General features: G+C 37.9%; 3 pseudogenes; all 3 read left to right on the top strand.

Moving 5' to 3' along the window:
- The first annotated feature begins 543 nt into the window (after nt 1-543).
- On the top strand, nt 544-1,563 carry LOC143432249 (histone-lysine N-methyltransferase SETMAR pseudogene; annotated as a pseudogene).
- Nucleotides 1,564-4,787: 3,224 nt separating this feature from the next.
- On the top strand, nt 4,788-5,977 carry LOC143432247 (histone-lysine N-methyltransferase SETMAR pseudogene; annotated as a pseudogene).
- Nucleotides 5,978-9,372: 3,395 nt separating this feature from the next.
- Nucleotides 9,373-10,392, top strand: LOC143432246 (histone-lysine N-methyltransferase SETMAR pseudogene; annotated as a pseudogene).
- The last annotated feature ends 5,130 nt before the right edge of the window (nt 10,393-15,522 follow it).

The following is a 15,522-nucleotide window of genomic DNA, read 5'->3' as shown; positions in this document are numbered from 1 at the left end:
ATATTATATCTTACCATGATACATAGAAATGAGATGCGATATCGCGTTTTAAGAAGCATTAGAACTCTATTGCTACGATAGCTAGACATCTGCAGACGCTATTTCCTAGCAAGGAAGTGTAGCATTTAAATTCATTTGAAGTGTAGACGAGGAATACATGACACTTCGCAAATCATATTATATCTTACCATGATACATAGAAATGAGTTGCGATATCGCGTTTTAAGAAGCATTAGAAATCTATTGCTACGATACGTAGACATCTGCAAACGCTATTTCCTAGCGAGAAATTGTCGCATTCACATTCATTTGAAGTGTAGACGAGGAATACATGACACTTCGCAAATCATATTATTAGGTTGGTGCGTATGTAATGTCGGATTCTCTTTACATGCGGACGTTTTCCTCCCCGTTTTCGTTATATTTTTGTATTTGGCATAAGCTCATTCATACTCGTATTGTCCATTGCCAGAGACTCATTTCAACAAAATAGGTTTTCTCGAAGGTCTTCCCTTTTTTATTTCTTTTGAGTTTATTACCGATATGAATTCTGCCGACATTCGCGTCATTTTCTTATATGAGTACAAACTTGGTAATAGTGCTGCAAAAGCTGCACGCAACATAAACCAAGCGTTTGGGGAGAATACGGTTAACGATCGGAAAGTGCAGCGTTGGTTCGAAAAATTTCGGACTGGCGATTTTTCACTGCAAAATGAGTCGCGCGGAAGACCCAAAACGTCTGTGAAGAATGATGACCTGAAGGCTCTAGTAGAAGCGGATCCAGCCGTATCCACGAGGGAACTTGCTATCAGGATGAAAGTTGACCATACAACGATATTGAGACACCTTTCTGAGATTGGCAAGGTTAAGAAGATGGACAAGTGGGTACCGCACGCACTGACAGAGCGAAATAAGCTGGATCGGTTAAACGTATGCTCATCATTGCTAACCCGATTTCACCGAGAGCCATTTTTTGATCGGATCATTACGTGTGACGAAAAATGGGTTCTTTATGACAATAGAAAGAGGTGTGCTCGGTGGCTTGACAAGGATGAGGTTTGTGCCCATACTCCAAGGCCATCGCTTCATCCACGGAAGATTTTGTTCACAGTTTGGTGGAACGCGGCTGGGGTAATCCATTATTCGTTCCTTCGACCTGGGGAGACAATTACCTCCGAAAAGTACTGCCAGTACATTGATGAGATGCACGATATGTTAAAAATTGTACTCCCATCGCTTGTGAATCGGCATGTCCCGCTACAGCTCCATGACAACGCTCGGCCGCATACATCGCACAAAACAATTGCGAAACTGAACGAACTGGAATATGAAGTTTTGTAGCATCCACCATATTCACCGGATCTCTCGCCGACCGATTTTCATTTTTTCAAGCATTTAGAGCTGTTTTTAAGGGGCAAACACTATAAAAATGAAGACAGTCTAAAAAACTCGATATCACAGTTTATTAATTCTAAAGACCAAAATTTTTTTAAAAAAGGCATCTACGCTTTAAAATCTCGTTGGGAGAAGTGTATTGAAGCGAATGGAGCATACTTTGATTGAATAAACAGCTTTTGAAGAAAGATATACAGTTTTATACAATCACTTAAGAATCCGACATTTCATACGCTCCAACCTAATATATCTTACCATGAAACATAGAAATGAGATGCGATATCGCGTTTTAAGAAGCACTAGAAAGCTACTGCTACGATACGTAGACATCTGCAAACGCTATTTCCTAGCGAGGAAGTATCGCATTCACATTCATTTGAAGAGTAAACTAGGAATACATAACACTTCGCAAATCATGTTATATCTTACCATGAAACATAGAAATGAGATGCGATATCGCGTTTTAAGAATCATATGAACTCTATTGCTACGATACCTAGACATCTGCAGACGCTATTTCCTTGCAAGGAAGTGTCGCATTTACATTCATTTGAAGTGTAGACGTGGAATACATAACACTTCGCAAATCATTTTATATCTTACTATGAAACATAGAAATGAGATGCGATATCGCGTTTTAACTAGCATTAGAACTCAACTGCTACGATACGTAGACATCTGCAAACGCTATTTCCTAGCGTGGAAGTGTCGCATTCACATTCATTTGAAGTGTAGACGAGGAATACATAACACTCCGCAAATCATATTATATCTTACCATGAAACATAGAAATGTGATGCGGTATCGCGTTTTAAGGATCATAAGAAATCTATTGCTACGATACGTAGACATCTGCAAACGCTACTTCCTTGCAAAGAAGTGTCGCATTTACATTCATTTGAAGTGTAGACGAGGAATACATAACACTTCGCAAATCATATTATATCTTACCATGAAACATAGAAATGAGATGCGATATCGCGTTTTAAGAAGCATTAGATCTCTATTGCTACGATACGTAGACATCTGCAAACGCTATTTCCTTGCAAGGAAGTGTCGCATTTACATTCATTTGAATCGTAGACGAGGAATGCATAACACTTCGCAATGAATATTATATCTTATCATGAGACATAGATATGAGATGCAATATCACGTTTTAAGAAGCATTAGAACTCTATTGCTACGATACCTAGACATCTGCAGACGCAATTTCCTAGCAAGGAAGTGTCGCATTTACATTCATTTGAAGTGTAGACGAGGAATTCATGACACTTCGCAAATCATATTATATCTTATCATGAAACATAGAAATGAGATGCGATATCGCGTTTTAAGAAGCACTAGAACTCTATTGCTACGATAGGTAGACATCTGCAAACGCTATTTCCTTGCAAGGAAGTGTCGCATTTACATTCATTTGAAGTGTAGAGCAGGAATGCATAACACTTCGCAAATCATATTACATCTTACCATGAAACAGAAATGAGATGCAATATCGCGTTTTAAGAAGCATTAGAACTCTATTGCTACGATACCTAGATATCTGCAGACGCTATTTCCTTGCAAGGAAGTGTCGCATTTACATTCATTTGAATCGCAGACGAGGAATGCATAACACTTCGCAATGAATATTACATCTTACCATGAAACATAGAAATGAGATGCGATATCGCGCTTTAAGAAGCATTAGAAATCTATTGCTACGATACGTAGACATCTGCAAACGCTATTTCCTAGCGAGGAAGTGTCGCATTCACATTCATTTGAAGTGTAGACGAGGAATGCATAACACATCGCAATGAATATTACATCTTACCATGAAACAGAAATGAGATGCAATATCGCGTTTTAAGAAGCATTAGAACTCTATTGCTACGATACCTCGACATCTGCAAACGCTATTTCCTTGCAAGGAAGTGTCGCATTTACATTCATTTGAAGTGTAGACGAGGAATACATAACACTTCGCAAATTATATTACATCTTACCATGAAACAGAAATGAGATGCAATATCGCGCTTTAAGAAGCATTAGAACTCTATTGCTACGATACCTCGACATCTGCAAACGCTATTTCCTTGCAAGGAAGTGTCGCATTTACATTCATTTGAAGTGTAGACGTGGAATACATAACACTTCGCAAATCATTTTATATCTTACTATGAAACATAGAAATGAGATGCGATATCGCGTTTTAACTAGCATTAGAACTCAACTGCTACGATACGTAGACATCTGCAAACGCTATTTCCTAGCGTGGAAGTGTCGCATTCACATCCATTTGAAGTGTAGACGAGGAATACATAACACTCCGCAAATCATATTATATCTTACCATGAAACATAGAAATGTGATGCGGTATCGCGTTTTAAGGATCATAAGAAATCTATTGCTACGATACGTAGACATCTGCAAACGCTATTTCCTTGCAAAGAAGTGTCGCATTTACATTCATTTGAAGTGTAGACGAGGAATACATAACACTTCGCAAATCATATTATATCTTACCATGAAACATAGAAATGAGATGCGATATCGCGTTTTAAGAAGCATTAGATCTCTATTGCTACGATACGTAGACATCTGCAAACGCTATTTCCTTGCAAGGAAGTGTCGCATTTACATTCATTTGAATCGTAGACGAGGAATGCATAACACTTCGCAATGAATATTATATCTTATCATGAGACATAGATATGAGATGCAATATCACGTTTTAAGAAGCATTTGAACTCTATTGCTTCGATACGTAGACATCTGCAAACGCTATTTCCTTGCAAGAAAGTGTCGCATTTACATTCATTTGATGTGTAGACGAGGAATACATAACACTTCGCAAATCATATTATATCTTACCATGAAACATAGAAATGAGATGCGATATCGCGTTTTAAGAAGCATTAGAACACTACTGCTACGATACGTAGACATCTGCAAGCGCTATTTCCTTGCAAGGAAGTGTAGCATTTACATTCATTTGAAGTGTAGACGAGGAATACATGACACTTCGCAAATCATATTATATCTTACCATGATACATAGAAATGAGATGCGATATCGCGTTTTAAGAAGCATTAGAACTCTATTGCTACGATAGCTAGACATCTGCAGACGCTATTTCCTAGCAAGGAAGTGTAGCATTTAAATTCATTTGAAGTGTAGACGAGGAATACATGACACTTCGCAAATCATATTATATCTTACCATGATACATAGAAATGAGTTGCGATATCGCGTTTTAAGAAGCATTAGAAATCTATTGCTACGATACGTAGACATCTGCAAACGCTATTTCCTAGCGAGAAATTGTCGCATTCACATTCACTTGAAGTGTAGACGAGGAATACATGACACTTCGCAAATCATATTATTAGGTTGGTGCGTATGTAATGTCGGATTCTCTTTACATGCGGACGTTTTCCTCCCCGTTTTCGTTATATTTTCGTATTTGGCATAAGCTCATTCATACTCGTATTGTCCATTGCCAGAGACTCATTTCAACAAAATAGGTTTTCTCGAAGGTCTTCCCTTTTTTATTTCTTTTGAGTTTATTACCGATATGAATTCTGCCGACATTCGCGTCATTTTCTTATATGAGTACAAACTTGGTAATAGTGCTGCAAAAGCTGCACGCAACATAAACCAAGCGTTTGGGGAGAATACGGTTAACGATCGGAAAGTGCAGCGTTGGTTCGAAAAATTTCGGACTGGCGATTTTTCACTGCAAAATGAGTCGCGCGGAAGACCCAAAACGTCTGTGAAGAATGATGACCTGAAGGCTCTAGTAGAAGCGGATCCAGCCGTATCCACGAGGGAACTTGCTATCAGGATGAAAGTTGACCATACAACGATATTGAGACACCTTTCTGAGATTGGCAAGGTTAAGAAGATGGACAAGTGGGTACCGCACGCACTGACAGAGCGAAATAAGCTGGATCGGTTAAACGTATGCTCATCATTGCTAACCCGATTTCACCGAGAGCCATTTTTTGATCGGATCATTACGTGTGACGAAAAATGGGTTCTTTATGACAATAGAAAGAGGTGTGCTCGGTGGCTTGACAAGGATGAGGTTTGTGCCCATACTCCAAGGCCATCGCTTCATCCACGGAAGATTTTGTTCACAGTTTGGTGGAACGCGGCTGGGGTAATCCATTATTCGTTCCTTCGACCTGGGGAGACAATTACGGCCGAAAAGTACTGCCAGTACATTGATGAGATGCACGATATGTTAAAAATTGTACTCCCATCGCTTGTGAATCGGCATGGCCCGCTACAGCTCCATGACAACGCTCGGCCGCATACATCGCACAAAACAATTGCGAAACTGAACGAACTGGAATATGAAGTTTTGTAGCATCCACCATATTCACCGGATCTCTCGCAGACCGATTTTCATTTTTTCAAGCATTTACAGCTGTTTTTAAGGGGCAAACACTATGAAAATGAAGACAGTCTAAAAAACTCGATATCAGAGTTTATTAATTCTAAAGACCAAAATTTTTTTAAAAAAGGCATCTACGCTTTAAAATCTCGTTGGGAGAAGTGTATTGAAGCGAATGGAGCATACTTTGATTGAATAAACAGCTTTTGAAGAAAGATATACAGTTTTATACAATCACTTAAGAATCCGACATTTCATACGCTCCAACCTAATATATCTTACCATGAAACATAGAAATGAGATGCGATATCGCGTTTTAAGAAGCACTAGAAAGCTACTGCTACGATACGTAGACATCTGCAAACGCTATTTCCTAGCGAGGAAGTATCGCATTCACATTCATTTGAAGAGTAAACTAGGAATACACAACACTTCGCAAATCATGTTATATCTTACCATGAAACATAGAAATGAGATGCGATATCGCGTTTTAAGAATCATATGAACTCTATTGCTACGATACCTAGACATCTGCAGACGCTATTTCCTTGCAAGGAAGTGTCGCATTTACATTCATTTGAATCGTAGACGAGGAATACATAACACTTCGCAATGAATATTATATCTTATCCTGAAACATAGATATGAGATGCAATATCTCGTTTTAAGAAGCATTTGAACTCTATTGCTTCGATACGTAGACATCTGCAAACGCTATTTCCTTGCAAGGAAGTGTCGCACTTACATTCATTTGAAGTGTAGAGCAGGAATGCATAACACTTCGCAAATCATATTACATCTTACCATGAAACAGAAATGAGATGCAATATCGCGTTTTAAGAAGCATTAGAACTCTATTGCTACGATACCTAGATATCTGCAGACGCTATTTCCTTGCAAGGAAGTGTCGCATTTACATTCATTTGAATCGCAGACGAGGAATGCATAACACTTCGCAATGAATATTACATCTTACCATGAAACATAGAAATGAGATGCGATATCGCGCTTTAAGAAGCATTAGAAATCTATTGCTACGATACGTAGACATCTGCAAACGCTATTTCCTAGCGAGGAAGTGTCGCATTCACATTCATTTGAAGTGTAGACGAGGAATGCATAACACATCGCAATGAATATTACATCTTACCATGAAACAGAAATGAGATGCAATATCGCGTTTTAAGAAGCATTAGAACTCTATTGCTACGATACCTCGACATCTGCAAACGCTATTTCCTTGCAAGGAAGTGTCGCATTTACATTCATTTGAAGTGTAGACGAGGAATACATAACACTTCGCAAATTATATTACATCTTACCATGAAACATAGAAATGAGATGCGATATCGCGTTTTAAGAATCATAAGAACTCTATTGCTACGATACGTAGACATCTGCAAACGCTATTTCCTTGCAAGGAAGTGTCGCATTTACATTCATTTGAAGTGTAGACGTGGAATACATAACACTTCGCAAATCATTTTATATCTTACTATGAAACATAGAAATGAGATGCGATATCGCGTTTTAACTAGCATTAGAACTCAACTGCTACGATACGTAGACATCTGCAAACGCTATTTCCTAGCGTGGAAGTGTCGCATTCACATCCATTTGAAGTGTAGACGAGGAATACATAACACTCCGCAAATCATATTATATCTTACCATGAAACATAGAAATGTGATGCGGTATCGCGTTTTAAGGATCATAAGAAATCTATTGCTACGATACGTAGACATCTGCAAACGCTATTTCCTTGCAAAGAAGTGTCGCATTTACATTCATTTGAAGTGTAGACGAGGAATACATAACACTTCGCAAATCATATTATATCTTACCATGAAACATAGAAATGAGATGCGATATCGCGTTTTAAGAAGCATTAGATCTCTATTGCTACGATACGTAGACATCTGCAAACGCTATTTCCTTGCAAGGAAGTGTCGCATTTACATTCATTTGAATCGTAGACGAGGAATGCATAACACTTCGCAATGAATATTATATCTTATCATGAGACATAGATATGAGATGCAATATCACGTTTTAAGAAGCATTTGAACTCTATTGCTTCGATACGTAGACATCTGCAAACGCTATTTCCTTGCAAGAAAGTGTCGCATTTACATTCATTTGATGTGTAGACGAGGAATACATAACACTTCGCAAATCATATTATATCTTACCATGAAACATAGAAATGAGATGCGATATCGCGTTTTAAGAAGCATTAGAACACTACTGCTACGATACGTAGACATCTGCAAGCGCTATTTCCTAGCGAGGAAGTGTCGCATTCACATTCATTTGAAGTGTAGACGAGGAATACATAACACTTCGCAAATCATATTATATCTTACCATGAAACATAGAAATGAGATGCGATATCGCGTTTTAAGAAGCTTTAGAACTCTATTGCTACGATACGTAGACATCTGCAAACGCTATTTCCTTGCAAAGAAGTGTCGCATTTCATTCATTTGAAGTGTAGACGAGGAGTACATAACACTCCGCAAATCATATTATATCTTACCATGAAACATAGAAATGAGATGCGATATCGCGTTTTAAGAATCATAAGAACTCTATTGCTACGATACGTAGACATCTGCAAACGCTATTTCCTAGCGAGAAATTGTCGCATTCACATTCATTTGAAGTGTAGACGAGGAATACATATCACTTCGCAAATCATATTATATCTTACCATGAAGCATAGAAATGAGATGCGATATCGCGCTTTAAGAAGCATTAGAAATCTATTGCTGCGATACGTAGACATCTGCAAAAGCTATTTCCTTGCAAGGAAGTGTCGCATTTACATTCATTTGAATCGTAGACGAGGAATGCATAACACTTCGCACTGAATATTATATCTTATCATGAAACATAGATATGAGATGCAATATCTCGTTTTAAGAAGCATTTGAACTCTATTGCTTCGATACGTAGACATCCGCAAACGCTATTTCCTTGCAAGGAAGTGTAGCATTTACATTCATTTGAAGTGTAGACGAGGAATACATGACACTTCGCAAATCATATTATATCTTACCATGATACATAGAAATGAGATGCGATATCGCGTTTTAAGAAGCATTAGAACCCTATTGCTACGATAGCTAGACATCTGCAGACGCTATTTCCTAGCAAGGAAGTGTAGCATTTAAATTCATTTGAAGTGTAGACGAGGAATACATGACACTTCGCAAATCATATTATATCTTACCATGATACATAGAAATGAGTTGCGATATCGCGTTTTAAGAAGCATTAGAAATCTATTGCTACGATACGTAGACATCTGCAAACGCTATTTCCTAGCGAGAAATTGTCGCATTCACATTCATTTGAAGTGTAGACGAGGAATACATGACACTTCGCAAATCATATTATTAGGTTGGTGCGTATGTAATGTCGGATTCTCTTTACATGCGGACGTTTTCCTCCCCGTTTTCGTTATATTTTTGTATTTGGCATAAGCTCATTCATACTCGTATTGTCCATTGCCAGAGACTCATTTCAACAAAATAGGTTTTCTCGAAGGTCTTCCCTTTTTTATTTCTTTTGAGTTTATTACCGATATGAATTCTGCCGACATTCGCGTCATTTTCTTATATGAGTACAAACTTGGTAATAGTGCTGCAAAAGCTGCACGCAACATAAACCAAGCGTTTGGGGAGAATACGGTTAACGATCGGAAAGTGCAGCGTTGGTTCGACAAATTTCGGACTGGCGATTTTTCACTGCAAAATGAGTCGCGCGGAAGACCCAAAACGTCTGTGAAGAATGATGACCTGAAGGCTCTAGTAGAAGCGGATCCAGCCGTATCCACGAGGGAACTTGCTATCAGGATGAAAGTTGACCATACAACGATATTGAGACACCTTTCTGAGATTGGCAAGGTTAAGAAGATGGACAAGTGGGTACCGCACGCACTGACAGAGCGAAATAAGCTGGATCGGTTAAACGTATGCTCATCATTGCTAACCCGATTTCACCGAGAGCCATTTTTTGATCGGATCATTACGTGTGACGAAAAATGGGTTCTTTATGACAATAGAAAGAGGTGTGCTCGGTGGCTTGACAAGGATGAGGTTTGTGCCCATACTCCAAGGCCATCGCTTCATCCACGGAAGATTTTGTTCACAGTTTTGTGGAACGCGGCTGGGGTAATCCATTATTCGTTCCTTCGACCTGGGGAGACAATTACGGCCGAAAAGTACTGCCAGTACATTGATGAGATGCACGATATGTTAAAAATTGTACTCCCATCGCTTGTGAATCGGCATGGCCCGCTACAGCTCCATGACAACGCTCGGCCGCATACATCGCACAAAACAATTGCGAAACTGAACGAACTGGAATATGAAGTTTTGTAGCATCCACCATATTCACCGGATCTCTCGCCGACCGATTTTCATTTTTTCAAGCATTTAGAGCTGTTTTTAAGGGGCAAACACTATAAAAATGAAGACAGTCTAAAAAACTCGATATCACAGTTTATTAATTCTAAAGACCAAAATTTTTTTAAAAAAGGCATCTACGCTTTAAAATCTCGTTGGGAGAAGTGTATTGAAGCGAATGGAGCATACTTTGATTGAATAAACAGCTTTTGAAGAAAGATATACAGTTTTATACAATCACTTAAGAATCCGACATTTCATACGCTCCAACCTAATATATCTTACCATGAAACATAGAAATGAGATGCGATATCGCGTTTTAAGAAGCACTAGAAAGCTACTGCTACGATACGTAGACATCTGCAAACGCTATTTCCTAGCGAGGAAGTATCGCATTCACATTCATTTGAAGAGTAAACTAGGAATACATAACACTTCGCAAATCATGTTATATATTACCATGAAACATAGAAATGAGATGCGATATCGCGATTTAAGAATCATATGAACTCTATTGCTACGATACCTAGACATCTGCAGACGCTATTTCCTTGCAAGGAAGTGTCGCATTTACATTCATTTGAATCGTAGACGAGGAATACATAACACTTCGCAATGAATATTACATCTTACCATGAAACATAGAAATGAGATGCGATATCGCGCATTAAGAAGCATTAGAAATCTATTGCTACGATACGTAGACATCCGCAAACGCTATTTCCTAGCGAGGAAGTGTCGCATTCACATTCATTTGAAGTGTAGACGAGGAATGCATAACACATCGCAATGAATATTATATCTTATCATGAAACATAGATATGAGATGCAATATCCCGTTTTAAGAAGCATTTGAACTCTATTGCTTCGATACGTAGAAATCTGCATACGCTATTTCCTTGCAAGGAAGTGTCGCATTTACATTCATTTGAAGTTTAGCGAGGAATACATAACAGTTCGCAAATCATATTATATCTTATCATGAAACATAGAAATGAGATGCGATATCGCGTTTTAAGAAGCACTAGAACTCTATTGCTACGATAGGTAGACATCTGCAAACGCTATTTCCTTGCAAGGAAGTGTCGCATTTACATTCATTTGAATCGTAGACGAGGAATGCATAACACTTCGCAATGAATATTACATCTTACCATGAAACATAGAAATGAGATGCGATATCGCGCTATAAGAAGCATTAGAAATCTATTGCTACGATACGTAGACATCTGCAAACACTATTTCCTAGCGAAGAAGTGTCGCATTCACATTCATTTGAAGTGTAGACGAGGAATGCATAACACATCGCAATGAATATTACATCTTACCATGAAACAGAAATGAGATGCAATATCGCGTTTTAAGAAGCATTAGAACTCTATTGCTACGATACCTCGACATCTGCAAACGCTATTTCCTTGCAAGGAAGTGTCGCATTTACATTCATTTGAAGTGTAGACGAGGAATACATAACACTTCGCAAATTATATTACATCTTACCATGAAACATAGAAATGAGATGCGATATCGTGTTTTAAGAAGCATTAGAACTCTATTGCTACGATACCTAGACATCTGCAGACGCTACTTCCTAGCAAGGAAGTGTCGCATTTACATTCATTTGAAGTGTAGACGAGGAATACATAACACTTCGCAAATCATATTATATCTTACCATGAAACATAGAAATGAGATGCGATATCGCGTTCTAAGAAGCATTAGAACACTACTGCTACGATAGGTAGACATTTGCAAACGCTATTTCCTTGCAAGGAAGTGTCGCATTAACATTCATTTGATGTGTAGACGAGGAATACTTGACACTTCGCAAATCATATTATATCTTACCATGAAACATAGAAATGAGATGCGATATCGCGTTTTAAGAAGCACTAGTACTCTATTGCTACGATAGGTAGACATCTGCAAACGCTATTTCCTTACAAGGAAGTGTCACATTTACATTCATTTGAAGTGTAGACGAGGAATACATAACATTTCGCAAATCATATTATATCTTACCATGAAACATAGAAATGATATGCAATATCGCGTTTTAAGAATCATAAGAACTCTATTGCTACGATACGTAGACATCTGCAAACGCTATTTCCTTGCAAGGAAGTGTCGCATTTACATTCATTTGAATCGTAGACGAGGAATGCATAACACTTCGCAATGAATATTATATCTTATCATGAAACATAGATATGAGATGCAATATCTCGTTTTAGGAAGCATTTGAACTCTATTGCTTCGATACGTAGACATCTGCAAACGCTATTTCCTTGCAAGGATGTGTCGCATTTACATTCATTTGAAGTGTAGACGAGGAATACATGATACTTCGCAAATCATATTATATCTTACCATGAAACATAGAGATGAGATGCGATATCGCGTTCTAAGAAGCATTTGAACTCTATTGCTTCGATACGTAGACATCTGCAAACGCTATTTCCTTGCAAGGAAGTGTCGCATTTACATTCATTTGAAGTGTAGACGAGGAATACATAACACTTCGCAAATCATGTTATATCTTACCATGAAACATAGAAATGAGATGCGATATCGCGTTTTAAGAAGCATTAGAACACTATTGCTACGATACGTAGACATCTGTAAACGCTATTTCCTAGCGAGGAAGTGACGCATTCACATTCATTTGAAGTGTAGACGCGGAATACATAACAGTTCGCAAATCATATTATATCTTACCATGAGACATAGAAATGAGGTGCGATATCGCATTTTAAGAAGCATTAGAACACTATTGCTACGATAGGTAGACATTTGCAAAGGCTATTTCCTTGCAAGGAAGTGTCGCATTTACATTCATTTGAAGTGTAGACGAGGAATACATAACACTTCGCAAATCATATTATGCCTTACCATGAAACATAGAAATGAGATGCGATATCGCGTTTTAAGAAGCATTAGAACACTACTGCTACAATAGGCAGACATTTGCAAACGCTATATCCTTGCAAGGAAGTGTCGCATTTACATTCATTTGAATCGTAGACGAGGAATGCATAACACTTCGCAATAAATATTACATCTTACCATGAAACATAGAAATGAGATGCGATATCGCGTTTTAAGAAGCATTAGAACTCTATTGCTGCGATACCTAGACATCTGCAGACGCTATTTCCTTCCAAGGAAGTTTCGCATTTACATTCATTTGAATCGTAGACGAGGAATGCATAACACTTCGCAATGAATATTACATCGTACCATGAAACATAGAAATGAGATGCGATATCGCGCTTTAAGAAGCATTAGAAATCTATTGCTACGATACGTAGACATCTGCATGCGCTATTTCCTAGCGAGGAAGTGTCGCATTCACATTCATTTGAAGTATAGACGAGGAATGCATAACACTTCGCAATGAATATTATATCTTATCATGAAACATAGATATGAGATGCAATATCTCGTTTTAAGAAGCATTAGAACACTATTGCTACGATGGGTAGACATCTGCAAACGCTATTTCCTTGCAAGGAAGTGTCGCATTTACATTCATTTGATGTGTAGACGAGGAATACACAACACTTCGCAAATCATATTATATCTTACCATGAAACATATAGATGAAATGCGATATCGCGTTTTAAGAAGCATTAGAACACTACTGCTACGATAGGTAGACATTTGCAAACGCTATTTCCTTGCAAGGAAGTGTCGCATTTACATTCATTTGACGTGTAGACGAGGAATACATAACACTTAGCAAATCATATTATATCTTACCATGAAACATAGAAATGAGATGCGATATCGCGTTTCAAGAAGCATTAGAACCCTATTGCTACGATACCTAGACATCTGCAGACGCTATTTCCTAGCAAGGAAGTGTCGCATTTACATTCATTTGATGTGTAGACGAGGAATACTTGACACTTCGCAAATCATATTATATCTTACCATGAAACATAGAAATGAGATGCGATATCGCGTTTTAAGAAGCACTAGTACTCTATTGCTACGATAGGTAGACATCTGCAAACGCTATTTCCTTACAAGGAAGTGTCACATTTACATTCATTTGAAGTGTAGACGAGGAATACATAACATTTCGCAAATCATATTATATCTTACCATGAAACATAGAAATGATATGCAATATCGCGTTTTAAGAATCATAAGAACTCTATTGCTACGATACGTAGACATCTGCAAACGCTATTTCCTTGCAAGGAAGTGTCGCATTTACATTGATTTGAATCGTAGACGAGGAATGCATAACACTTCGCAATGAATATTATATCTTATCATGAAACATAGATATGAGATGCAATATCTCGTTTTAGGAAGCATTTGAACTTTATTGCTTCGATACGTAGACATCTGCAAACGCTATATCCTTGCAAGGAAGTGTCGCATTCACATTCATTTGAAGTATAGACGAGGAATGCATAACACTTCGCAATGAATATTATATCTTATCATGAAACATAGATATGAGATGCAATATCTCGTTTTAAGAAGCATTAGAACACTATTGCTACGATGGGTAGACATTTGCAAACGCTATTTCCTTGCAAGCAAGTGTCGCATTTACATTCATTTGAAGTGTAGACGAGGAATACATAACACTTCGCAAATCATGTTATATCTTACCATGAAACGTAGAAATGAGATGCGATATCGCGTTTTAAGAAGCATTAGAACACTACTGCTACAATAGGTAGACATTTGCAAATGCTATTTCCTAGCAAAGAAGTGTCGCATTTACATTCATTTGAAGTGTAGACGAGGAATACATAACACTTCCCAAATCATATTATATCTTACCATGAAACATAGAAATGAGATGCGATATCGCGTTTTAAGAAGCATTAGAACTCTATTGCTACGATACGTACACATCTGCAAACGCTATTTCCTTGCAAGGAAGTGCACATTTACATTTAGTTGATGTGTAGACGAGGAATACATAACACTTCGCAAATCATATTATATCTTACCATGAAACATAGAAATGAGATGCGATATCGCGTTTTAAGAAGCATTAGAACTCTATTGCTACGATACCTAGACATCTGCAGACGCTATTTCCTTGCAAGGAAGTGTCGCATTTACATTCATTTGAAGTGCAGACGAGGAGTACATGACACTTCGCAAATCATATTATATCTTACCATGAGACATAGAAATGAGATGCGATATCGCGATTTAAGAAGCACTAGAACTTTATTGCTACGATAGGTAGACATCTGCAAACGCTATTTCCTTACAAGGAAGTGTCACATTTACATTCATTTGAAGTGTAGACGAGGAATACATAACACTTCGCAAATCATATTATATCTTACC

Source organism: Xylocopa sonorina, unplaced genomic scaffold (assembly GCF_050948175.1).
Source record: "Xylocopa sonorina isolate GNS202 unplaced genomic scaffold, iyXylSono1_principal scaffold0071, whole genome shotgun sequence".
In the NCBI taxonomy this organism is placed as follows: domain Eukaryota; kingdom Metazoa; phylum Arthropoda; class Insecta; order Hymenoptera; family Apidae; genus Xylocopa; species Xylocopa sonorina.
Note: the sequence above shows the minus strand (reverse complement) of the source record. Positions and strands in the feature narration are given on the sequence as shown.